The sequence below is a fragment of the Peromyscus leucopus genome, unplaced genomic scaffold (assembly GCF_004664715.2).
Source record: "Peromyscus leucopus breed LL Stock unplaced genomic scaffold, UCI_PerLeu_2.1 scaffold_131, whole genome shotgun sequence".
NCBI lineage: Eukaryota > Metazoa > Chordata > Mammalia > Rodentia > Cricetidae > Peromyscus > Peromyscus leucopus.
This window is the reverse complement of record NW_023504457.1, coordinates 254758-281965: the sequence shown is the minus strand read 5'-3', so window position 1 is coordinate 281965 and position 27208 is coordinate 254758. Positions and strand designations below refer to the sequence as shown.

General features: G+C 40.0%; 1 pseudogene; it reads right to left on the bottom strand.

Annotated features, from left to right (window-relative positions):
* Positions 1 to 48: 48 nt before the first annotated feature.
* Positions 49 to 27208, bottom strand: part of LOC114689557 — a 36394-nt pseudogene continuing 9234 nt past the window's right edge.

Sequence of the window (27208 nt, the reverse complement as noted above, 5' to 3'; positions counted from 1 at the left end):
TTTTTTAAGTAAAAGCTCATGGTCTTATTTCTTCATATCAAAATTGGCTTAGAATGGGATCTGGCCCTTTCTCCTCTTATTGCTTCCAAGTTCACAATGCTTGAATCTCTTACTAGCCAGCATCCTCTTAGATCTGCAGTTGGGCTCAGCACACTCAAATCTCAGCACAACCTTCTTTGTAGTTTTAACCTTTTTGGGGAAAATAGGCTTCGTCTGCCCACCACAGACACTCTGTTTCCTGTTATCACGCCGCTTTCCCTGGTCATACCAAGAATCCTTGCCCTTCTTGTACTGTGTCAAGTTTGTGAGGTTGGTACTTGCCACATTTCTAGCAGAATGTCCCTCAGGTGTTAGGAACATTCACTATGTTGGTGAGAGTGCTATCAGCACAGAAGGTGATCTGTTTTTATTTTCACTTTTCTGTCTCAGATCAGCTCATGGGAGCCTTCTCTAAACCCCTCAGTCCATATCAGCCACTCAACTAACCTTGCGAATAATTCCCAATCTCTATTTCTATTGCTATTGACTTAAATTTTTTTGTATGATCCTGTGATTCAATTTGCTTCCCCCTATTGGTGTTGGTTTTACCCAGGCAGGACTTTGTCTAATTTCTGTTGTTTGTGGTTTATGTCTGGAGCTTGGCACATAATCTTTCAGTGAATAAATGGGTGGGCATATGAAGCAATACAGAGTGAAAGTCAGAGCTGGGAGTATATTAGAGCCTGTTGGTTGGTGCCAGCTTGGAAACACAGGTGCATGTTAACTTTAGTTAATGAATGTCCCTCACCTACCTTGGAAAGCCATCTGCTTTTGGGACCCTGATTTTGGAGCATCAAATGTAGAGCAGCCAGAGAGGAAGGGGTTGCTTCACCCACAAGACTATCATTTGTCCTGTCAACCAGGGATTCAAGTTTTAATCTTGACTTGTACCAGAGGCCAAACAATGTCTGTTCATAGAAAAAAAATATTACAAATACACATTTAGAACTTCTGTGGTTTAGTATGCATATCCTTTTTGCTCTTCATAATGACTGTGGTGGAGTCAGAGGTTGTATCATAAACGGATGAGGTACTGTGTCATATAGCTATACATTTACCCAAGTCATGTTCTGAATAGGTAGTATAGGGACTTAATTTGGGGCTTCCATCTTTGATCCAAGAATCTCGCCAACACAAAGTCCATATTATTTGGGAACAAAGGGTCCACAGTGGGGTAAATGACAGACATGGTATAGGCTGTATATAATAGATTATGGCAGACTTTGAGAAGGTGAGGAGTCTAGTCTACATTGAGGGATTATATTACACAGTGATTACACCCTTTCCTAGTTACTGAATCCATTTTTCTTATACCATTGCTGTGTAGTTCTTAACTCCCAAATCTCTCTTCTAATCATTAAATTCTCTCTCTAATAAACCAACCTCTACTAATTACTTTCCACAGATTTCAGCTGCAGGTTTTATGTGTGCTTTGGGTGTCTACTTTGTGATAACAGTGAAACAGGGCATCATTTCATTGTTTTGGTCCAGTGTTTGAAGAATGCATCTCTTATTGCAAGTTTCAATTTTATTTCATAGCTCTTATAAAGGATCATCTGACAGTTCAAGTCCTTGAGGAAAAATATCTTAATTATTTTCTCATCATAAATGAATCTCATAAAGTATATGGAATAAAATACAAATAGCCTACATCCATACTCTAGCGATAATATTTAGTATAGCTCGTTGCAGAGAGGTAAAAAGTACTTAAAACCTTACCAGAAGTAGTTTTATAACATTTTATCATTTAGTTATAAATAGTTAACCAGGTAATACTTTCTTGACAAACCGTTTCTAATATTTCATTATATAATTAGATGCATCCTTGAAAGTCTCTAAATTTCTTTGATACTTTTAAGAAGTTCAATGATCAATTTCATAGGTATGAATTTAAAACAGCATGCTTCAAAAAGTCAAACCTACAGTTGGAAACAAATAATACTAAAGATTCTACATAAATATTACACATTTGTTCTATCTTCACAATTATCCAGAAATAATTATAGATATATGTATAAATCCAATTTATGAAACTTCCAGGAGACAACACAGGAGAAGACCTAGATGGTGGGGCTTTTAACTATACCTCCAAAGACATAGTCTATGAAAGAAATGTTACTATGCACTAAACTGTAGTCTTCAGCTCTGCCATTGACAATGCAATAAAACGAGAATAAAATGTGTTGAAGATATTTGCACATGACATCTCTTGATAGAGGTCTCTTATCTGAAAGGATAAGAGATTCACTTTTTTTGTTGTTCTGTTGTTTTTGTCTCACTATGTAGCCCTGGATGGCCTGGAACACTCTATGTAGACAAGGCTGGCATGTGCCATCATGCCCAGCTAAAAGTATAAGGAATTCAAAAACTTCACTTATAGGACAAGGAACAATGCCATTAAAAATGGGAAGAAACTGGATAGAGGACCCCAGATTTACAGAAGGAAAACAAGAACATGATAAGATTCTCAGCTTATAACAGCAATGTCATAGCACATCTACTGAGATGGCAGCTGGTGAAAATATAAAACACTGGCAGCATCAAATGCTGTGAGGAGGTGGAGGACGGTTGTCCTTCACTGGTAGTGCAAGTGCAAAGCACTGGTGGAAATACAGCCACTTGGGAGGACAGTGTGGCAGTTGCCTACAAAATAAACTTTTATTGTGTGATCTAGTAACCTCATTTGTTGGCATTTACCACCAAAAGTTGATAACCCAAGTCCCCCAAACCACCACATAGGAAATTTATAGCCACCCGTTTAAAAGCTTGTAAACAATTAAACTGCTTCTTAGTAGTTAAGAGGATAAATTGCAATATATCCATATGATGAGTGATTTTTGGCTTTATGTAGACATGGGCTGCTATGACATTAAATGATCTGGAGGAGCTGCAGATACATCTTATGAGATGAAAGAAGCCAGTTTGAAAAAGCTACATGCTGTTTGATTTCAACTATATGTCATTCTGGTGAAGGCACAGCTTTGAACATAATGAAAAATATTAGTGATTTCTGGGTTTGAGAAGAGGGTAATAAGATTAAGTAGAACACAGGATTTTCTAGAACAGCCATGTGATTCTGTGTAATGTAATGGTGGGTGCATGCCATTATACAGTTGTCAGAATCCATAGGCTGAACAACACCAAGAGCAAGACCTGATGTTAGCCATGGACATTAGGGTATAATAGTGTATTAGTGTTGGTTCATTGATCGATGCAAATGTACCACTCTTGTGCAGGATGTGGATAGTGGTGGAGACTGTATATATGGGGAGTAGGGAGCATGTGGGAATTCTGATTTTATTTTGCTTTGAACCTAAAATTGCTATAGAAAATAAATAGTCATACACACACACACACACACACACACACCACACAACACACACACACGAGAATACTGTTTTCCTTTCTGTAGACCTGCTCAATAGGAAAAATTATATTTTCTCATTTTAGTTTTTCTGATTGTTATAAGATTTATACTACCTCTATTAATTTTCCAGCTTTGTGAAGTTTTACCAAAGAACAGATGAGGAATCTAGTTCATGTTTTGATCCCTTGCCACTATTTGCTGAATAGATGGCTTTCCTCTTATCTTCATTTGTAGCATTGCAATCTACAGCTGATATCTTAATTTAAATGTGCAGCACACCTTGGGATATTAGTGTATTTGTCTTTTCTTCTGAGTCCTTTTGCTGTTGCTGTGGAAACCATCTTAAAGTTAAGTAGGTATGATGGGAGGGAGGGCATGCAGTAATTAAAAGCAGCACTGGGAAATAAGGGAGGAGATGGTTTACATATTTTAGTGAGGTCACTTAAAAAAGGGATGGGATGCATTGACATAAAAACTATCAGTAAATATTCTTTCTTGTTTCTTGTCTCAGCTTTCCATGGTCATAAGGAAGCACAAGGTCCTCTAAGAATACCAAGAGAAGTTCCAGGATAATCCCCAAAGTATATAAAGCTAACACATTTGATTTTACTGTAGGTCTCTTATATGTAGCACATTACTATAAAACATTTCTCTTAGTTGTTTTTTTGCTACTCACATAATTTCTATAAAGTATTGTAACAGTTAATTGGGCCATTTGCTGATAGATTGTCCCTGAGGGCTTTCTTGTTGAGTATGGATGTCCTTTTTCCTGGCTTATTCTCTGTTTCTGATCTCAACTTGGATACATGGATGACTCACACTGTAGGTCTAAGCTGGCCTATTAAGCACTCTCCTGAACTGGTGCTTCAAACTTAGGAAACTCAAACCTGACTTACAATTTCTTAAACTTCAAGATTAAAGTGAATAGCCCTAGTATCAAATAATTGTCCAAGCAAGAAAATTGAATGTCAGCCTTGAATCTTTTCTTTCCTTTGTCCTATCATAATTAGTCTTCAAGTCCTACTGATGCTCCTTAATATATTTTTGACAGTTTCATATCCTTTCTTCTATCTATATTGCTGCTACCCTTACTGAAATATCCATTGTTTCCCAGTGGATCACTGCAGCCACTGTCCATCTTGTTTCTATGCTTTCCATGTTACTGTTTTCAAAGCCATTCACTGAACTGCAACCAGTGTTCGTTTTAAGAAATTAATCTGATCAATGCTATTCTGACATTTAATTCAATCTATCTATCTATCTATCTATCTATCTATCTATCTATCTATCTATCTAACATCTATCTATCTATCTACACAACACATATATACACACATTGTTGATGTGTTTATTGATGTTAGTAGCCTTATCTCTTGCTACCAAAATTTATTTTCCTTGATTATATTATGCTCTCTTGCTTATGAAATGTCACATAGGCTATATGTTTTGCCCAGAAGATTTCCTTTACAGTTCCTTAAATGAGAAGTAATTCTCACTTTTTGCAACTCAGCTTGAACTGGGTGCCTTTCCTTGATCCTAAAAGTTTGGAAGAGGCACCATTCTTAGATGTTGCCAGGAAAACTTTTAATCCTCCCACTAGAGTGTATTTCATTCTGTGAAATAATTCTTATTTTCATAATTGATTTATGAGGCTGTGAGTTCTGTCTGTATCAGTGAATATACCCAAGCAGATACAAACACGTTGCATGAATGAATATGTGAGTGGCATGAAAAATGAAAAGACTCCACCAACACTTATGTAGAGAGTTTTTGTGGGAGGTAAAAAGAAAAAGCAGGAGCCATAAAGAAAACATTTATTACCCGAAATAAATTTCCAATTACTACTTGTATTTAGAGGTAAAAAGACACAATAATTTACATTCCCTTCGACTTCCACATATAGGCTTCTTGATGTAAATTTACTTCTATAAAATGGAAAAATTTATCGATAAAAGCAATACATGTATTCAACCTGTGACTATAAATAGGATGAGCAAAGGGGCAGAAAGGCTAAGCAATCTATTCTGGAAATAGTTAGGACTAGCCTCAAGCTCCCTTGCCTCCCACTTGCTTTGAAGTATTAAACATCCATATTGCATGTTTGAGCAAGCCCACCTGAGTTCCCAGTTAGGCTCATGTTCTTTCAGGACTGGAAGGTAACACTTAGTGCATGTAGGACATCAACAAATAACAAAGGATTAGTTACTTACAAGGCAGACATGGGAGACTCTAAAAAGGGCTGTGGTATCTGTAGGCACAACTGAACATTATTGCTTTAGTCAATAAAAACTTAAGAAGGGAAGAGTAGTGCCCTGTTTTTAAGCATGTATCTCCCCCTCAGGCATGTTTAGTATTTGTTTTATTTCATGTCCTTACACAAACTCAGAGACTCCCCTGAGAAATAGCAGCATTTCACATCTATTCTTCTGTGTCTATACAGTCTTTCATGACTTAAACATTTTGAAACCGTGGTGTGGTATTTTAAAGTCTTGCCAAATTGAAGGCTTTAAACAATTCAAATTGGTTGTGTGTTTTGTTAGGAGAACAGGGCAGCCTTGAGTGGGCTGATTTAAAAAAAGCATATAAAACCAAAATAGCTTGGTGCTTTTTTCCTAAGAGTTCTGTCATTGTTGACTGAAATCATCCAGATTGAGTTCTTCACCAAATAAAAACAAAGCCCATGAAAATTTTTATATTACAAAATGGAAATGACTTTAAAAAACCAAGAAAATTGCCCATTGTACTTCAAACTTCCTATAAGAAATTTTATTATCACAACTTACGCCTTATTTTTTGGTGAGTAGTAAAAGTTGGAGTAGATGGTTTTTGAAACACATCAGCTCACAGCAGTGTTATCAGCAGTAATGACACCCCATGATGCCATTTGTGGACCTCAGCATATGCTTTGGCTAAGCTCCTGTAGAAGATGTAGAGCTTGCCTATAACTACAAAGGGCATGCTGGCAGTAATCTGAGGCTGAGACTCCTAACCTAAACCGTTTGTTTGGAATTAGTATTGAAAACCTGGCTTACGAGCAGTTAAAGATACTTACATTACTCTAAACCACAAGATTTTGTTAGCTGTCGCTGTATGTCTGAGGATCTAAATTTAAGAGTCTGGGACTCCTGGTGATACAAGACTTATGTTTGTAGCAGGAATCTTAAAAGTTTCTTAATAATAAAATCAAACCTGAGGCCAGTTATTGGGTGAACCCTGGAAGATCAGAGAGACAGAACAAGCCACAGCTATCTCACCTTGCCAGTTCCTCAGCTGGTCCTGTTTCCTCAGACTGGAAGCCTCTGAGTCCTCATCCAGAATGAATCTCAGCTGAACTGTGTTGCTCCAAAGCCTGAAAGCTTAACCAGCCAAATGCTGGTAGTTTCTGGTCCTCACGCCTTATATATCTTTCTGCTTTTCTACACCACTCTCTGGGATTAAAGGCTGGCTTTCTGGATTAAAGGCGTGTATCACCATGCTTGGCTTTTTCCAATGTGGCCTTGAACTCACAGAGATCCAGAGGGATTTCTATCTCTGGAATGCTAGGATTAAAGGTGTGTGCTATCACTGCCTAAACTAGTGGCTTTCTGTTCTCTGACCCCAGATAAGTTTATTAAGGTACACGATATTTTGGGGAACACAATATCACCACATACATTTTCCCTCTTTCTTTGAATGGTGGAGAGGAAAAACAATACCCAAGTAATGTATTTCAGACTGGCCTTGTTGTGTTATTTCTGCTCTTTGGGGGCCCTCTACCCAGCTCCAAATAAATCACACACATGGAGGCTTATTCTTAATTATGAATGCCTCACCTTAGCTTGGCTGTTCTTGCCAGCTTTTCTTAACCTTAAATGATCCCATCTATCTTTTGCTCTGGGCTTTCCTGTTCACTTACTTTTTCTATAAATCTTTACTCTGTTGCTTGCTGTGTAGCTGGGTGGCTGGCCCTCGGAGTCCACACTCCTTCTCTGGCTACTCCTTCCTTCTTTCAAACTTTTTCCTCCATCTCTTTTCTCCTTCTCACCAGATTTCTCCTTCTATATATTCGCTCTGCCTGCCAGCCCTGCCTTTCCCTCTCTCCTGCCTCGCTATTGACCACTCAGTTCTTTATTAGACCATCAGGTGTTTTAGACAGCCAAAGTAAACAAGTTCACAGAGTTACAACGAAATGCAACATAAACAAAAGTAACACACCTTAAAATAATAATCTACAACATGGCCTTGCAGGAATCTGTGCAGCAAACCAACTGTTTAGGCTTTCCCATTTTGAATACAGACAAACAACCATGTTAGAATCCCCTTCTTTTCTAATGTACAATGGCTTAGGGTATCTAAGATTGTATGAGTGTGTTAGATATTATAGTTCTTGCCTTATGGGAATCATCTATGCTTTGGCTGTCTTCTTTTATAATATCATATGACCTGGATAGGTTTAAATGATAACCAAACAAATGCAGGTAAAGCCCTGTTGTGTATAACTTTCTTTGTCTTTGGTTTTAAGAAACTACCAGTTCTCCTAAACAGTACCCTGATTTCCTTTGAGAGACCACCCTTCACTATGTTGGTAGGGTAAACTTTCAAGAGCCTGTCTTCTCTATGGAATTAGAAGAATACTTTCAGCTTCCTTCTCCCAGAAGACTGATGTGTGACAAACCCTGGGAGTTCTATCGTGAATCTTTAGTGAGTGATTTAAGGATACAAAAAGTATTGCTTGGATATCATCCATTATGAAATAACAGATGTAGTGGCATATTGGTCAGACTGCCCTGGCACAATGTGTTTGATGTTTTTCTCATTTCTTGGCCTCTGGCAGTTCTGGTTGCTCTGTGGTACTAAGTCTGTTCTTCCAGGCTTCTGTTGGTCCTATGAGGCTGTCTACATTTGCTTTTTATTAAGTGAACATTAATGTTATTTTTTACAACCAAGACCTTTGATGAATGTATCTCAGTCTGGCTGCTTCAAATGGACTCCACTTTTATTTATCAGTATTCTGGAAGAGAATATACATGAGATACTCTCACGCATTAGTTTACTTCTGATTATTAAATTGATTCAAAAACCGTTGTACAGTTTGCTACTTGACAGATTAAGAGAAATGTGTATTTTCCCCAGACTTAATATACCAAGCAACAAATTCCTCTATAATGAGCACAGTGTAGGAGTTTAATATATTCTTTATGCCTGTTGACACAAATGCACATGATTTTTATTCCCATCCCAATTTTTGCTTGCCAATTGCCAAGATTCTCTCTTGCTTAGAGGAATACCAAAACAGTTGTTAACACATCCTTAGGTAAATACAGAATTTTCCAACAAGGGATATAAGTTGTCAAGGTATGTTGGTTTCTTAGAAGGCTGTTTTCTTTGTCCTAGGCTGCTCAAGAGGACATCTTTGGCTTTGCACCCACAAGCAGGAAGAGGTACAAGACTGCTGCAATGGTCGAGGAGACAGCCGGAACTGACCTACTCTGGTGATGGGATGGCCAAACACCCTAATAGTCGTGCTAGAAACCCCATTCAATGACTGAGGGGTCTGGATGCAGAGATCCATGGCTAGGCCCTAGGTGGAGCTCCAGGAGTCTAAATTAGTGAGAAAGAGGAGGGTTTATATGAGCAAGAATTGTTGAAACACAAGGTTGGATAAAGCACAGGGACAAATAGCCAAACAAATGGAAACACATGAACTATGAATCAAAGGCTGAGGAGCCCCCAACTGATCAGGCCCTCTGAAATAGGTGAGACAGTTGATTGGCTTGATCTGTTTGGGAGGCATCTAGGCAGTGGTACCGGGGTCCTGTGCTCATTGCATGAGTTGGCTGTTTGAAACCTGGGCTTATGCAGGGACACTTGGCTCAGTCTGGGAGGAGGGGACTGGACCTGCCTGGACTGAGTCTACCAGGTTGATCTCAGTCCTCAGGGGAGGCTTTGCCGTGGAGGAGGTGGGAATGGGGATTGGCTGGGGGAAGGGGAGGGGGGCAGGAGGGGGAGAACAAGGGAATCCATGGCTGATATGTAGAACTGAATGGTATTGTAAAATAAAAATAAAAGAAACAAATTAAAAAACAAAAACAAACAAACAAACAAACAAACAAAAACAAAAACAAAACAAACAAAAAAAGAATGACAAATACCTAGTACCTGGTCTTCAGAATCACCTTCAAGATTTATTTATTTCAGATTAGATTGTTACTTGGTTTGGGTAACAGCAAGCTATGGAGCTAGAAACTGAAATAAATAGTATGATTTCTGTTTAAAGTGTGGGATTGTTTGAGAAAAGTTCTTTGCATCATCTTTCAGTGATAGTAATCACTTTTCTAGTCATTGAATACGGGCTGGAAAAGCCTTCTGTGCATAGTTACCTTTGTGACAGTAAGGAGACTGAAGTCTGTAAGAGTTGTGTAACCTGGCTGAGATGACAGAGTTGGTTATATCCAATTCTTTCTTACTTTCTTACAATAAATGTAATCCCATATCACAAAACTGGTTGTAACTAGCCTTACCAGACCAGCTCTCTAGTTGGTTCCTAGATGGAAAACTTCATATTTCTGTTATTCTTGTACATGGGGAATTATTTGCTTGCCTCTGGACATGGACAGTTAGTTTTGATAATATTCTTATCCATTGGAGAATTTTCTTTTGTGGACATGGGTTATTAAGCACTATAATTCAGATATAATTTCTTAACATGACTGACTTTCATGGAATTGCAGTAAGCTAACTTTTGGGTTAAACAACAACAACAACAAGTAGTCTTTAACTGTTGTTCCTGACACAAAGTTCCTAAAACCCTTGGGATCATCAAATGATAAATGCATCATTTTCTTGTTGCTAGTGAGATAGATATTGGTTGGCAGTCCCTAGATAACTTTAGGATGGTAGGGTAGCATCCAAAAGGTCCCCAACCTCTGAGGAGCGGAAGAAGGACAGAAGGTCGATATACTCATCAATGGCTTATAATTCAAACAATCATTATCTCGGCAATGAAATCAATATAAATTCCCAAATGATGGCAATAAAAGAGCTTCTAGGTCAGGAAATGGAAAGAGCTGCTGGAGGATAGAGTAACAAGGATGGCATGGAAGTTCCACACACCCTTCTTCCTCCTTGATCCCATGCCATCTCTTCCACTTGGTTGTGCCTGAGTTATAGCCTTTATATCTTCACCCCTTAGTTTCACCAGTAAATGCATTTCCTGGGTCTGTGACCCCCCCTCTTTTTTTCTTTAAATCAAATCTCTTTAATGGAAAGGAGGTAGAGATACAGGTTCCTTCTCCTTCTCCTTTGTAGGTGCTGTAGTTTGGATCTGTAATATCCTCCAAAGTCACTGCGTTAAAAGGTCCAGCTTAATGATATTGGGAAGTGGCTACACTGTGAGTTGGAGCTTAGTGAGAGGTCTTCCAGTCACAATGGCTATGCTCTTGGAGGGGATTGTGGTACTTCTTTCTTCTTTAACATAGCCCCGAGGTGAACAGACTCCCTTCAAGAGCTCCTGCCGTATTATGCAGCCCCAGGCCCAATGCAGCAGATGGCTGTGTCTCAAATGTGATCCAAAATAAGACTCTCCTCTGGTGACTTGACTCTATCAGGTATCCCACTAAGGTAACAGCAAGCTGGTGGAGAGTCAAATCGGATGAAGGTGTGAGTCAGCTCAAAGCCAGTAGGAATAACTGACATCTCAAGTGATGACATGCTCATGGAAATAAATCCTGAAAGCTGTGGAATGTGAAACTAAACTAAATTGAATTATGGGCTGTCCTCTTGGCTTCTGGAAAGTTGGAGAACTGATTGGATGGAGGAAATGCCCTTGCATGTTTAGTTGTCCTAGTGTTATGAATAGAAACACAAGTTGTGCCACACTTGTCACAATCTAGGGAAGTTTTCAATGAAGAAGTCTCACTGTATATCCTTATGAAATTAAATTTGTTTGAATGTAGTTAATAATCCTTCATCTGACTTTCATTTAAAACCCTGAGTTTTAGACATTCCACTTTCTTAGAGCAAATTATACACGATAATATGGCCAATAATAGGTGAAATTTATTAAAACGTTCATGACATGTCAGGTACTGTGCCAAGGGCCAAATGCCATGTACAGATTATTTCATACAGTCTCCACAGCAGCATCATAGGAAGGTAATTTCAAGATGGGGGATTATGGCTCAGAGGGGTTAAATGTTTTGCATTGTTAACTTACCCAGTTAGTAGGGAGTGGGGCCCAAACTCTCAGGGCAAATGATCTTTGTGGATATTTATTGAAAGAGTGAAATGACAGAGGTTCACTAAAGGATTTCAAAGGAAGAAAATGTATTCAGACAGATCTTGCTAGGATTTTATGGAGGACAATGGGCTGGGTAGGTAGCACATCCCTGTGATAATCGGGAAAGAGTTCAGGAGGGAATTGGGTTTCTTTCAAGCCATAACTTTTCATCAGCTGAAGAAATTGGCCACACGGTATGTTTGTTTTACATTTTGCTTATCTCACCCTTCTGTCCTTTCCTTGTTTTGTTTCACTTGAAGTTTGCATTCCTGTGGGCTGGTTGTTGTCCTATTCTGAATTGCTCTGTGTAGTTAGCGCAAGTTCTTGATGATAGAGGTCAGAGAACATAGTGGTCATAAGCACACTTGTTGGCAGCTGGGTTTGAGTATTCTTTCCCACTTTTACTGTTGGCCATCCTAAATCACAGCAATTCACTTTTCAGAACCAAGGTTTCTGTGTTGGTAATTTGGAAACAATGGCAATAACCACCATAGAGATGGATGAGGCGAAAGATATCAGGTCTTCTCTGCTGATAGCTCTAAGAGGTATTGTTTGTCACCAGTGATGCCACTGGTTCTAGCTAAAGTAGTTGACTAATAAAGTTAAACAACAGGCATGTCAGGGTTCCGGGATGTGTAGACCTGGAAGAATGGAGGATAGAAATTGAGTATCCTATACTTAGAAGGAATAATAATTTGAATGTCTCAGTAGTTGCAGTTCCAACCACCCTTAAATTCCCCTGACATCTGAGCTAGTGAAGCAAAGCTGTGTAAAGGCAAGGGGAGGGTGGATCAGAGAACATGACCACTGTTATTATTAAGAGTTGGTGTTAATTGGCCCCATAGGGGCCACTTTTCATAACTTAGTTATTGGTACAGCAGCATTACTCTGAGTGTCTTTTTCTCTTGCCATCTGCTACCAGAGGGTGTGTACTTTTCTTTAGACTAGAATGAGGGGAAATGTAGTCCCTGAGTCAGTTGACTGCCATAGGAAATGTGTGTAGAAGAAAGGCTGGTAAAGACAAGCAGAGTGGCTGGGTCTGTGGATAGTTGTGTTTTGTGTGAGACCAGGTGTCAAAGAAAATGAATGTTGACTTAAATAGAAATTTTAGTTCAGGTCATAGGATTAAATGTGGATTCTTGTTATAACTGATATATTAAACATGGGTTATAAAGGTCTTTCCATAGCCTGCCTGCATGATCTAGCTCTCTTTTCAACTTCCTCTTCCACCACCCTGGACTCCCAGGTTGCCTCTGTTTTTTCATCCCTGCAGGAAGCCCCTTTCCATGCCAGGGCCTCTGGTTCCTCTCCTGGAACTTTAATTCCAAACTGTCCTCTTGGACACTCCGGCTCATTCTTTTGGCCTCAATCTAATCGTTACTTCGTTGACGAGGCATTACTCTCAGATACAAATTCAGTTCGTATATTTAACATGATTATCTTCACTAAAATTATGGAAATGAGTCAGGCTATGGACTCAATTGATTCTTGAAACAATGAGCTCAGGGAAGGTGCAGACATGATTGGATCCTGAGACTAGAAAGCAATGGCCTCCTGCATCCTGGCTCTGCTCTGTTCCTCCATCCTCTCAGCTCAGCGACTCTCTATTCTCATTTCTCTCCAGCAGGGAACTGACTTATCTCATGTTGCAGGGAGAAAATGAAGTATGGCTGGAGACCATTTCATCTTTTTCTTTCCTGGCTCGGGTAAGATTGTGCTAGGTTAGGCCATGGAGCCCTGTGTTTGAGGCCATGTTTCCGAAGGGGTATGGAGAATGTGGAGCAGGAAGGATGAAGGGGGCTAAGAAGGAGTGTATACAAATGCCCAGAGATCTTCATTTCAGACTCCTTTTAATTGATGTTCCTTTTCTTAACTTGACAGTTGTGATGATTTTTGTATTTCAGCCTGCCAAGAGCTCCTCCATGTTGGAAATCAGTTCTGCAGTGTTCATGGCTGCATTCCCAGTGCCTGTGGGTGCTACATAGTAGGAACTTGGTCATTTACATGTGGACTGAATGGATTAAATAGTCAAGAAAATGAGACTATATGAGCACGAATGAAGTTTAAAAATAGCCATGATGATGATGACAGCCAACTTTATTAGACTCTTCTAAATATTTAAGTGCTATGATTTTAGTTAATTTTCAGGTGTTAATTTTTTGATGTATGCCCACCACAGTGCCTAGCACATATTAGCATTTATTGAGTGCATATTAATCATGCACAAGTAGAAAGTGAGTGGATTCTATATGAGTGTAATGGGATAAAAGCTTCTCCAGGGGCGAAGACTATGATAGAGGGAGATTAGATATCTCCACAAAGTGGAAGAGGGTGGACATGGTGTTCTTACTCTGCTACTCCCCCACCCTGATCTCTCTCATGAGTCATTCATCTCACATACTTCTATATTTTCTGTAGCTGGAGGGCTTCTCTCCAGGTTCCCCAAGCCCCGCAGTCCCACAATCCACTTATAAAATAATCACTCAGACGCTTATATCACTTATAAACTGTATGGCCGTGGCAGGCTTCTTGCTAACTGTTCTTTTATCTTAAATTAACCCATTTCTATAAATCTATACCTTGCCACGTGGCTGGTGGCTTACCAGAGTCTCTACATGCTGCTTCTCCTGGCGGTGGCTGCAGTCTCTCTCCCCCAGCCTTCTGCTTCCCAGAATTCTCCTCTCTCCTTGTCCCACCTACCTCCTGCCTGGTCATTGGCCATCAGTGTTTTATTTATATAGAACAATATCCACAGCACTTCCCCTTTTTTCTTTTTTTTTTAAAAGGAAGGTTTTAACTTTAACATGGTAAAATTACATATAACAAAACAATTATCGAGCAAGAATTATAGTTACAATATTAAAGAAGATGTCCTATCTATCTTATATTTGTGAGTTTAAGGTTTTATAGCTAACTTATCTTTTATCATAACTGAGGAAATTACGACTATCTAGCCTTCAACCACATCAAAGACCTGAGAAGGAACATAATGGTACCTGAGAAATGGTAGATGGATGCAAGCAACTTTCGGGAATCTTGCAAGAGTAGACCAAGACAGCTGACAGCCTGGACAGTCACCTAATGTTTCTCAGCATTGTTGGTGCATTCAAATTGGCTACAGGCCTAGAGTATCTGACAGACCATTTTTAGAAGCAGGAATTTTAAGAGACCATCTTACCCTGTCTTGGCAGAGTACAGTAGTCGCTTTCCTTGTGTCCCGCTTGTCCAGAAAGGACAGCATTGCATTTGTACTGTCAGCCATCAAGGCAAGGGCAATTCTTTGCCCAGTAGGCCATTTTGTGCCAAAAGACAAACTTCCAAATGGAAATGTCTTAGAAGCCCAACATTCTCTCGGATCAATTGGTGCAGCCAGGAGCAATTGTGTCTCACGTCAACAGAATTCTAAGTTATTTAAATGCCATATTCTCCAGGTCTATGAAGTGTTTGAAGATTACCTATCTATCTGAAATATATCTATGTATACCTAGAAGACTTAACTAACATGGCTACAGATATGATTATCATAGATGACTAATTATTAATCTATTTTTAATTATCCATTACAATTTTAAATGAGTTATATAAACACAATACCTCAAACAAGAATAGAAACATATATATATATATATATATATATATATATATATATATATATACAGTATAACAAAATCAACCTCAAGTCTGTATCAATGAACCAAAATCTATACCAATGTAAAACATTTTAAGCATAAACTAAAATCTATACCAATGTAAAACATTTTAAACAAGTTGTTCTTTAAAAGTAGGTTCATTAATCTACCCTTTTATCTTATCATCTCCATATCCTCCTATATATCATATCCCCTTTTCTTTTTCAGAAAGAGATCACATTTATAATCAACCTGTTTTAAATAAAAATATTGGTTTTTCTCTGTCCCACACCAGAGGGCTCTTCTGATTTGGGACACAAGAATCCCTTAACCATTTTTTTTTTTTTAAAGCAATATGTCTGGGTTTAGAGGGGAGTGAGCCAATTCCACCTCTAAAGCCAGCTTGGTATATTTGGGAATTTGGGCGTAGCATCTCTTACTACTTCCTGCTGGAGGGGGGCGCTGTATCTTATGGGGACGCAAAGAAAATTTTAGACCTATGGGGTAGTCCGTGAGGCTGTATTGTGTGAACCAGTTGCCTTGAAAACCGATCTGGATGTTGGATCATCTGGGCCATGGTGTCATCGGAGTCCTTTCAGGGGGTCTTGGCTGGTGAAACCTGATGTATCTTAATCTGGAACAAGTCCACAGCCTCTGGCTTTCTGTGAAAACAAAAGCAGAACCTCTTTTCCAAAGTAACATATCCTTATATCCAAATTTTGAAGTCAAGGTACCTTTAAAATATACATTTTGGCATAACTCAACAGCTTTTGTAATCAAATGTTTTTGTTTAGTTATGAATATCAAAGAGAACATAATCCAGATTCTCTGTGTGGTAGCCATCTTTATGTGGCTTATGTTTTATATTACCTTGAGCCTTGAGCCTATTGCTTTAAACTGCACCATTGTAAGCCTGAAATGGCGCTGTGGCTGCTGGCTCCGCCCACTTCAGCTTCCCAACATGGCAGTGGTACGTTTTCCGCCAGCTCTGGGAGTCATCAAGTCTCAGAAATAGTGGGTCTAAGCTTTTATCAAAGCAGCATGTAGCCCAGAAACCTTTTTTTAAAAAAAATACTAGTAAAGACTAAATCTACTACGCAGCATAATGTGCCTCTGGCAGACTCCTCATTCCCGCCATACTGCCGGTCAAACGCACTCGCCAGGAATCCGCCAGTGTTCAAACCTGCGTTTTGCGGCGTCTAGCTGCTCATATGAGACAAGAAGCAGGAACCTGGTTTTGGCTCTGTTTAGAATTGGTTATTAAATATTCTCAGGTTTAAGGTGGAAACTCGAGCCGTTGGGCGCCATTTGTAGCTGGAGGGCTTCTCTCCAGGTTCCCCAAGCCCCGCAGTCCCACAATCCACTTATAAAATAATCACTCAGACGCTTATATCACTTATAAACTGTATGGCCGTGGCAGGCTTCTTGCTAACTGTTCTTTTATCTTAAATTAACCCATTTCTATAAATCTATACCTTGCCACGTGGCTGGTGGCTTACCAGAGTCTCTACATGCTGCTTCTCCTGGCGGTGGCTGCAGTCTCTCTCCCCCAGCCTTCCGCTTCCCAGAATTCTCCTCTCTCCTTGTCCCACCTACCTCCTGCCTGGTCATTGGCCATCAGTGTTTTATTTATATAGAACAATATCCACAGCAATTTTCAGCTGTCTGTGATGCATAACTGTATATTAAGTTAAACACAGCATGCTTAGTGTTATCCAATCATGGTTGTTTGACCATTTTCATTTACTCTGTTTTTGGTGTTCCTTGTATAGAGTTTTACCAAGTTTTGCATTTTTGAGTATTTGAACTTCAGGAACTTTTCTTAAAGGCAAAGATCCTACTGAGACATATTCGTTCTTTCCTTACCCCTAAGGTTTCAGATCTTAGCCGCTATAATAAAAAGAGCCCCGCTTCCTTGCCCTACCATCTGCGTTTATTTTCTAGCTAGAGAAAGAGCAGATCAGCTGTGGTTTTGGATCCAGTGTTGAACTCATCCTGTGCTGGGGGGAGGGGAGTGTGTGGGTGGTCATTCATTCAGTCCAACTGTACAGGAGCCCCTCCTTACAAGTGGCATTCTTACTTTGCTGGTCGTCAAATATTTTAAGTAGCATTCCGAGAAATGATGTATCCTGGTTAACTAGATTTGGGTTGCATTTTATTCTGTGAATCTAGAGTAGGGATAATGGTGACTGTGGTATTGTTTTCTGTAAAGGGAAAATAGACTAGGGAGTGGAAAATTATTGCAGTCAAAATATGCCTTAAACGTTAAGTAGTCGAATTCAATATAACACAGTGTCTGGTTACAGAGCTTGTAGCTAGGTGGCAGGTAGCTGTGCATTCATTCCACAGCCACTTGTTAGGGGATGTTAGAGCACATCCTCCTCCTTCCCAGGTCTTTTCCTAACTAGTACCAGTACTACCTGCTTTGTTTTCAGGTGGAAAATATCATTTTCCTCAGTCTAGAGGCACCAGGCCACTTAGGCTCTGCTCACAGGCACCATGACCAACTTTTCTCCTGAAGACAGACACATAGTCTCTACACCATTTCCTTCCACTGAGCTCCTCCAGCTTCATCACCCAGAACCTTCCATCTCCACCTAGTCTTTTTGCCTGCCCTTGACTTCTCCTGCTCTTTTTTTTTCTTTCTATTGTCTTTTCATTGTTTGATGTTGAATTGCTCCCAACAAAGGGAGGTGGCTATAGTGTTAGCTATGGTGATGGTTTAACAGATGAGAGATGAAGGCCTGGAGACATTAAGGTGATTTGTTGTTCTAGGTCACTGAAAGGCTCTAGCAGGCCAGACCATGGCAAACACAGGTCTGAACATGGCAAACATGTTGCAGACAGGTTTTGCTTTTTACCTTTCTGCCCCCTTCTAAACCGTTAGATTACATTCCTAAAGCTAACCACCAAGGTCTATTCCTTTATTTGGCCACTGTCTCATTCCTGAGACTGATTACCAAGGTCCAGCTATCAAAACCTCAGGGTCCAGTAACTAAAATTAATTATTTTGACTAAACTAATTAAAATAAGCAATCAGAACTTACCAACACATCCTAGCTCATTCTAACACAGACCTCCCCGCTTTCCCCTCTTAAAATTAAACCTGCAAAGCTATTTGCTGCTATTTCTGCCTGATTTAGATTCAGCCACCTTGTCTTTTTGCCTTGCTTAATAAAGGATCTCTTTGCATTTGGTTTGTGCTCAGAAATTGGTGTTTGGGTGAGGTCTGTGCCTAATCTGGGGTCCAGAGGGGAGCATCCCACAATACAAGGGTCCCTTCAGTCACAAATCTGGTAGTTGACACACAGGGGATTTTTACTCCAAAGTTCAGGTTTTCATGATTCCTTATTTTCTCTCACTCTGTCTATTCATACCTTTAGTTACCATTGCCACCTCCCCGAGGCATCCTCCCAATTCAGAGGGTGGGGTACAGGTGTGGAGATGGCTTAGGAGTAATTTTGGAGAGGTGAATTTTGAAGTGATTCCAGAAGAAAAATTCAGGCCTTTGATGAGCCAAAAGAGATGAGATCATTTGAGAAAACATGAGCCACCCGAGTCAAGAGGCAGAATGAGAAGTGGCTCCTGTCATCTGTCACGGATCCATCCTGCACGTAGTTGCAGCGATAGCACAGCCTTAGGACCAGGATAATGAAAACAAAGCTGTAGACTGAGCAGCTGCTGTGCCCAGAGCCCTCTTCTGAGGACAGCCATGTGTCTTCCTGTTTGATCCTTGGGGTAACCCGGTGAGCTATGGCATGCCATTATCTCCTTTCTGCTAAGGGGACAGAGGCACAGGGTTAATTAACTTGCCCACATCACACAACCTGTAAGGCTTACACTTGACCTTCACACACGAGCCAGTCTGACCCTGAAGTGTATTCTGTGTCTCAAGTGCATGCTTAGCTATTGCTGGAGGATGCTGTGGGAAGCTGGTGACAAACCAAACACGTGGTCCTACCAGTCCACTCAGAGAGCCATTCTGTTTGTCAGGTACTTCATTTCTGGAAGGTTCGTCTGTATGAGGACTGGCCACTGATCATCAATTTATAAACACAGGTTTTTCTCGTGAGAGAAGCAAACTCAGAGCCACACCTGGATCTCTCCCTTGCCACTAGTACCCCTTCTTTCTGTGCACGGCAGCATTCTGTATTTTATTTATTTCTCAGGCGGCTGCAGGGGAAGAGCCGCGTGGCCACCAACTTGATGTGGGATCCAGGGCAAATTGCTCATCAACTCTGGGCCCAGTATCTCCATCTGTAAGCCTGAGCTTCTCATCTCCCTTCCGGGCTCAACATTCTCCCAATCTCGATTTCCTTGCCCAGTGGGTGACTCAGGAATCCTGTGGGTAATAAATTACGTTCTGTAGTAATGAGCTTTCCCTCGGTTCCGTCTGCGGGTTCCACTTCTCACGGTGAACCTTGATGGGTTGAGGATGAAAAACTGTTCAGGATGAGTCCCCTACCCCTCGAGGTGCACTCTGTGGGGGAAGATGAAGGGGGCAGGTGCTCTGGGAGAGAGAGGGAGCAAGGTTTGGGGGCTTCAGGGGACACGTCTGCTGTTGCTGTCATCACTCACTGCCCAACCCTAAGCCCCCACAGCGGAGCCGGTGTAGCATTGAATGTAACCAATGAGGCTGCTGGTATTTGCTGATTATGATCAAGTACCAGCGTGGCAGAAAGAAATCGAACACCTCGGGCATCCCCGGCCCTCATGAGCAAAATAACAAGCAACAGTGTTCCTGAGCTTGGTGCTAAGGAGGTAAGACATTCAACAAGTTTCCCAGGGGTTCAGCAGATGGTGCCAATCTGACGGGTAATGAGATTCCATAAAATAAATAAAATGTTACACGCCCAATTTGGGTAATTAAAAAAAAAAAAAAGGAAGAGAAGAAAATTGTCTTGCCCCAGCAAAGATAATCACTATTAGCATTGTGGCACATGCCTCTCCAGTTTCCTATTATTGCATTACAGAATTAAAATAAAATCTCATTATGCACGTTGTTTGGCAACCTTAGAGTTTTAGTAATCTATGACATTTTACTATGTTACTAAATCTTCAAAAGCATACAGTGTTTACAATAAAAAATTGCTTTTTTCCCCTTTAGTGCAAAAGTATAATGCTTGTAAAACATAACATATGTAAAATATTATGAAGGGAAAACCCCCATAATTCTAGCTCCTAGCATTATTACTGTTACAATTTGAATATATGTAGCTTCTGAGTTTTTTCTAAAAGCATGCTTGTTTATATTTGCAAAACATTATGTATAATATATTGCATTTTATGTCCATAGATATTTGATTATTGTCGCACACCCAGATGGGGGTGTAGACCAGTATTTAGCATGTATTTAGCATACACAAGGCCCTCCAACGGATTCAAATCACATGACCAAGGAAAACAAACACGCCCTCCACTCACCCACTCACAGGCCTTTACGCATCATCATAAGGACAGGAACTCTGTCCATCTCACTCTCTGGATAGTTCCTAGCTCCAGGCTCAGCTCCTGAAATACAGTAGGTGTTCCTGTCCTCACAAGTGAATGAATGAGTGAACCGCAGGCTTTTACTTCAATGGATCTGGAACTGGGGGATAATAACTGGAAGATGAGATAGGACTTTTGGAACTACAGATAACAGGTTATAGATCTTTACAAATGTGTCTGTTTATTATCAATGCTTCAAAGATTAAAACATCCAAAATACATACACAAATCCTCCAAGACCATTTGCTGCTTTTTAACTTCATGAAAAGCTGTATACTGGGCTACATTTGGCTATTCAGGTCCATCACTGTTTCCACGTCTCCAGTGAGCTCTAGGAAGGCAGGGACACATATCCTTCCTCTTACTGCTGCCAATGCAGTACCATATGTGTCTCTGGCATCAGCACGTCAATGTCAAAGTGAAGGAAGGAGGAGGGAGGCAATGGAAAACCACCAGTAGAAAGACACTGTGGGGAAAGAAAGCCATGTGTGCCATTGCTGTGCCGTGACCAGACACTGAAAGCACAGCTTATCTCATTAACATTCCTCTTCCTTCCCTCATTTTGCTAGACCTGATTGAAGAAGTTAAACCCGTTAAGTGGCTACACCAACTTTGTTATAGCTCCCCGGTTGGAACAGAAGGAGAGAACACTTTCAATGCTCCAAATTCAAGTAGACAGATTTATAATTTGGACCTGGAGATTTTTAACCTTCATGTTGCTGGATAGGATCCAAAGGATGTAGAATATGTGGGGGTAGAGTGCTTTGTGGTTACCAGTTAGTCCAGCCCTCTCATTTCATTGATGAGGAAACTGAGCTATAGAGGGACAATTGAAGTCCTCCAGGTCCATAGTGGTCAGTGTAAGACTGGAACAAGAGGCCAGGCATTCTGAGTCTGGGATGATGTGAGCACTGAGTATATGAGAAGTTAAAAGTTTAAAATATCCCAGTGCAACCCATGAGCATGATTTTAATGCAATTGTGCTATCTTACTATGAGGGAGAGAAGGAGGGAGAGGGGGAGGGAGGAAGGGAGGGAAGGAGGGAGGAGAGAGAGAGAAACAGAGAGAGAGAGAGAGAACAAAAGAATGGACAGGGAGTAGGAGGGAGGGAAGAATGAGAGTGGAGGAGCAGAAGTGAGAGGAAAGAGACAGACAATCCTTCCTAGGTAATACATTCTACTTTAGTTCCTGGAGAATAAAAATGTGGGCCACATGAACACTTTGCAAAGTGAAGCTTGCATCAACTGGAGCACACAGGAAAATCCTGGAGGGTTATAGTGTGGGAACGCACTCTGTGAAATGCTTTGGACATCAGAGTTGGATGTTCACCACCTTCTCTTGTAATATAAATGAATGTAGCAAAGGAACTCCATTTTAGTCACAGGAGACTAATTAAGCAGTCTAGCAGGAGCCACATTAAACCTCCTTGCATGAAGTGCAGCACATACACAGAGGAGCTGAACTGTGGAGCTGATGAAATACGCTCTGTACAGAGTTAACCCGGCCTCTTAGTAAGGCTAATGGAGTCTAGGGGAAATGAAGGAAAAAACATACAGGAAGCATAGACATTTTCTAAAAAACCAGAGACATTATAATGGTTTACACAAAACTCCTTAACTGTTTTTATTTCTGTACACATTTATCCTTCACCCTCCTCCTGCCAGCCAAACCAGATCACTGTAAGGATATCAGATACCTGTAGACTCCTCTCCCCTCTTCCTCTCTCCTCTCTCCTTCCAGGGTCTATTCTTCAGCCTGTGAAACTGGTGGCGAGCCCCAGTCTCCCAGGAGCTGTGAGTGTAGGCCTGAATTACTACACCTGGTTGGTCTCTTTCCACCCCAGCTCATGCTACACATTGCTTTTAATTTCTTCTTAAGGTAGCTTTTTAAAGATGATTCTAGTCTTGGGCCCAGAATACTGAAACGTTTTCATTGCTGAGAGCAGTGTCTTTCAGCCTTAAAGCTGGTAACAGCATAGGAGAGTTTGCTAAAAAATGCAGATTCCTAAGAAGGATCTGGGGGATGCCCAGACGGTTCAATATTTTTAGCATGTTTCCAGTGTATTTCTGAGGAACAACACAGGGCAAACTGGCCTGGTGGGGAAGTCCAATTTGTTAGCCAGGGTAGTGACTTCAAATGGTGGAAATTTTAGGTCTGGGCAGGCTGATGAAGCGGGAGAGACTGGTTTCTGGCATATCTGCAGATGTTGTGATACTATAGACAAACAGAGACTCACAAAGAATTTGAAAGTTACAGAAAGATGAAGTCCTTGAAAAGTTATTTCTTGGCTGGAGTTTCCCAGGCATCTGGCATTGGAACAGTATCAAAAGACCAGAACACAGGTTCAGCCACTTAGGAGCTATGTAACATTTGGTTAGGTATTTACATTCCGGAGTCTCAACAGTCCTCATCTGTACAATAGGAATCATAATACCCACCCTATCTCTGCATAAATCTGTAAGGGCCAAATAGGAGAACGGTTTGAATGTGAAAAGTTATGATTGCAAGTGCCATGTTTATGATAGCCTGTTGTCTTCTTCTTTGCCAAGGGGCGGAAGGAATCTTACCCAGGAGGGTGGTTGTGATTAAAGAAACTGAGCCTCCAAGGGAGCCTGGGTGCTGTCCTTGCTCCTGCTACTTTTGCTTGTAGGAGGAGAGAAACATGTCCTATGACAGAATGTTTTGGATGATCCCAAGGACATGGGTTGCTTGGAGACCTACTGTAGAGTGGCTTTCTCAGAATGAATTTGGCTGAGTTTAGCAGTGAGAAAGAAGGCCTAAGAAAACTTTTCCACACATGCTGAAACCCAAAAGGCCAATGCAGAGAAGAAACAGCATATGAAATTAGACCTTGTGCATTTCCATAAAAAGAGATCATGAAATATGTACAAAATGTTGTCTTTGAGGGTGTCATAGTAACTCAGTCGAGTTTCCAATTTGGAAACTATGCTCCAGCCTACAGCTAGTGCGAGAACAATAGATTTCTGGCTTGGTTCTGAATTGTTTGGCCTCACATGAAATCTGACATTTCACGCTCCACCATTCACTGGTGGAGGGCACTCATGGGGCCGTATTTGCTCTGTTCTCAGTCAGTATTTACAGCTTAGGGAGACCCTGAGTGGTTCTATTATGACTTCTCGATGAGCCGATGTTTTAAAGATGTTTTCTCTTCCTTGTATTGTTTGTCCACAGAGAAAACAATGGAATTCTTTGAATTTAAAAGATCTTTTGTTCTCAGAGTCTGGAACTATCTTCAATAATAAAAAAAAGGACTCAGTGGAATGTGCTTTTTCCTCTGCTGCCCATATTTAACACTTCTTTGCCTTCTGCCATTTCCTAACCGTTCATACTAATTCCCCGTGTTCCTCATCTTCTATTCTTTACACCTTCATCACGTTGTGAATACAACCCTTCTCAGGAGAGTCTTAGTCAGCCTGTGGAGAGTTGTGCATTGATGTTTATCTTACCTTTGTTTCTTCTGTTATTATTTTTATTACTATTATTATCTTGTGGCTAAAACAACAGTAATGTGTTCTCTTACAATTTCAGGACAAAAGATCAGACCAAGGTCACAGTGTAGCTTGTATAGGGTCAGTGTCTTCTTCTCTTGGAAGTTGGCTATCTTCTTCCAGATCTTCTCATGCTCTTTCCCTTAAGGCTCGGCTGTCCTTTCTCCCTCTCTCTTTATTTTTTTAAAAAATTTTATGTGTATGAGTGTTTTGCCTGCATATGTGTCTGTGTACCATGTGTGTGCCTGGTGCCTGCAGGGGTCAGAGGAAGGCGTTGGATTCCCTGGAACTGGAGTTACAGGAAAGCTATGAGCTGCCATATAGGGGCTGGACACCAAACCCAGTCCTCTGGGAGCTACCAGTGCTCTCAACCTCTGAACCATCTCTCTCTGTCTCTCTCTCTCTCTCTCTCTCTCTCTCTCTCTTCTCTCTCTCTCTCTCTCTCTCCTCTTTCTCTTTCTCTCTCTCAAACAAACAAAGTCTCACTATGTTGCCTAGGCTTAAATTGTAATCCTCTTGCCTCAGACTTCTGATTACTTTGATTGAGAATGAAGATACATATAAATCATACCTGGTCTTTCATGTATGTGAATGTTGTGTGTGTGTGTGTGTGTGTGTGTGTGTGATATTTTGAAATAAAGGAAATGTACATGTATCTCTGGCCCTGAGCACTCAACACTCAACCCTTGTCCCCTTTTTTCTTTCCAGATGTGACCAACTGTACTATATTATTTGAATAACCATGTTAGTCAGAATGCTTTGATCAGAGTTTAGAGGCCTTTCCCATCTTTACAAAAACACAAGGTGGATTATTAAGTTTTTCATTTAAGACAAACCATCATTTCCCCCTAGGTCAGTTCCAGCTGTTGCACTTTGAGACATTTAAATGGTTCAAAGATCAAAATTATTTCCCTGTAGTATAGATTGAGAAATCTTCCTTCAATCTTGTCTCACTGATTCTGTTTCTCCTTTATTTGAAGGATTAATATTTTTTTTTAGTTTCTGGTTGCAGTCCAGTGTTTTATGTTCACAGAAGATGTGAATATATATTCCCACTTTCCTACTTTCCTAAAACTCAAACACCAAATTCTACAGCTAGCATTCTATACCTGCATATGTCACCATGTCTCCTAGATATCGTTCCATGTTAGTACACAGGTTCATTTCTCTTATTTTTATTATTTCTTACTTTTGTAGGTATATACTATTTCATCTAGCATATCATGATATTAATACATAACTGTCCTTTTCATCTTTTTACATTTCTGTATCTTCCATCATGGATATAAGATATTTTCTTTGTTTTCTATTTTTAATTAACATTTTAAAGGTAGAATACAAAATAATGGGGTTTGCCATGATCCTCATATACACATATGTCATTGAGCCTTTCTCATAGTTTCTTCTCTACTATATTCTAAATCGCTCACTCCTCCCTTCTCATCAGTCCTCCTCATTTGGGCAGACAGTGCTCCCTCTGCTTTCATTGCCACATGTACAAATTTGATTATAGATTCTGCATATGAGGCAAAACTATGGTATTTTATTTTTCTCCTCTCCCTGTATTTCAGCTACATCCTTACCACTCCTATTCTTTTTTTTGAGAGATCGTTCTTTAATTTTTGACATTTCAAATAATTTTATAAAGATATTATTGTATATATTTGGCATCATATATATTCAGGTATGTCTATGGACTTTCAAAAGGGAGACTCCGAAAGGGCAAATGTATGGTTTCATGTGGATTCCAAGTTACTTTGTGCTCCCTCCAGCTTCATTAAGAGAACATATTAAACATTTTTGTATATTTTTCGACCTAATATAAAAGAAATAGTAATTTATGTTTATATTTATCTCACTTCAAGTGAAATTGAGCACCCTTACATTTTTTTAACTACATGTAAAGTACATGAATGTTAAGTCTACATCTTGATAAGTTTTGAATAGATATATCTCCATGTAATTATCACAAAAGGAAGATAACATCCCGAAGGACTATCTTTTGTCCCTGTATCTGTCCCTTGCTCAGTCCTATGAGCTGAATCCTATCCCATAGGTCAGTATTTGCATTTCCTATAATGTGAATTTTATGATATATGCTCTTTTGTGTTTGGCTTCTTTGCCATACATTGTGTTTGGGACATTTGTCCTGGTGTTTTTGAATGTAAACATCAGTTAATTCACACTTATTTTATAAACAAAACACATACATTAAATTGTATACAATATGCAAAATTTTGTCTGTATCAAATTTCTAGCAGGTAGACATTTGATTGCTTCTAGATTTTTGGCTATTATGAATAGCACTTCCCTCACCGTATCTGACCCACACTTTAGAGGACATGCACTCATTTTGTCTTTGGTTGAATTCAAGACGGGAGCAGTAGTTTGTATTTAGCTTTGGCAGGTAAACATTTCCAAACTGATTGTATCAGTTGATTGCTAACTGCAGTGTATGAGAGGCTGAGTTACTCCATGCCTTTGCTAAGACATGATACACCATTGATCTTGATAATGCGGCCAATCTAGTAAGAGGTAGGGGCATTTAACTGTGGTTTTAATTTATATTTCCCTGGTGACTGCTGATGTTGGATTCTTACATGCTTATTGATCTGTTACATGTTTTCTATTAGAAAATGTCTTTCAAACCCTGTGTTCACTTTAAATTGGGTCATTTGTATTTTTACTACTGACTTGTAGGGGTTTGCTATATATATTTGATGAGTCCGGACTTAATCGTATATATTGATGTATGCATACAATCAACGTAAATGAGACAGGGAGAGGAAGAGATGTTCCTATGGTCTGCTTCTCTTCCCCCTGCCACGAAAGAATTTATTATTACTTTTTTTAAATAACATAATTCTTTATTGATTCTTTGGGAATTTCACTTCATGCAACCCAATCCTGCTCACCT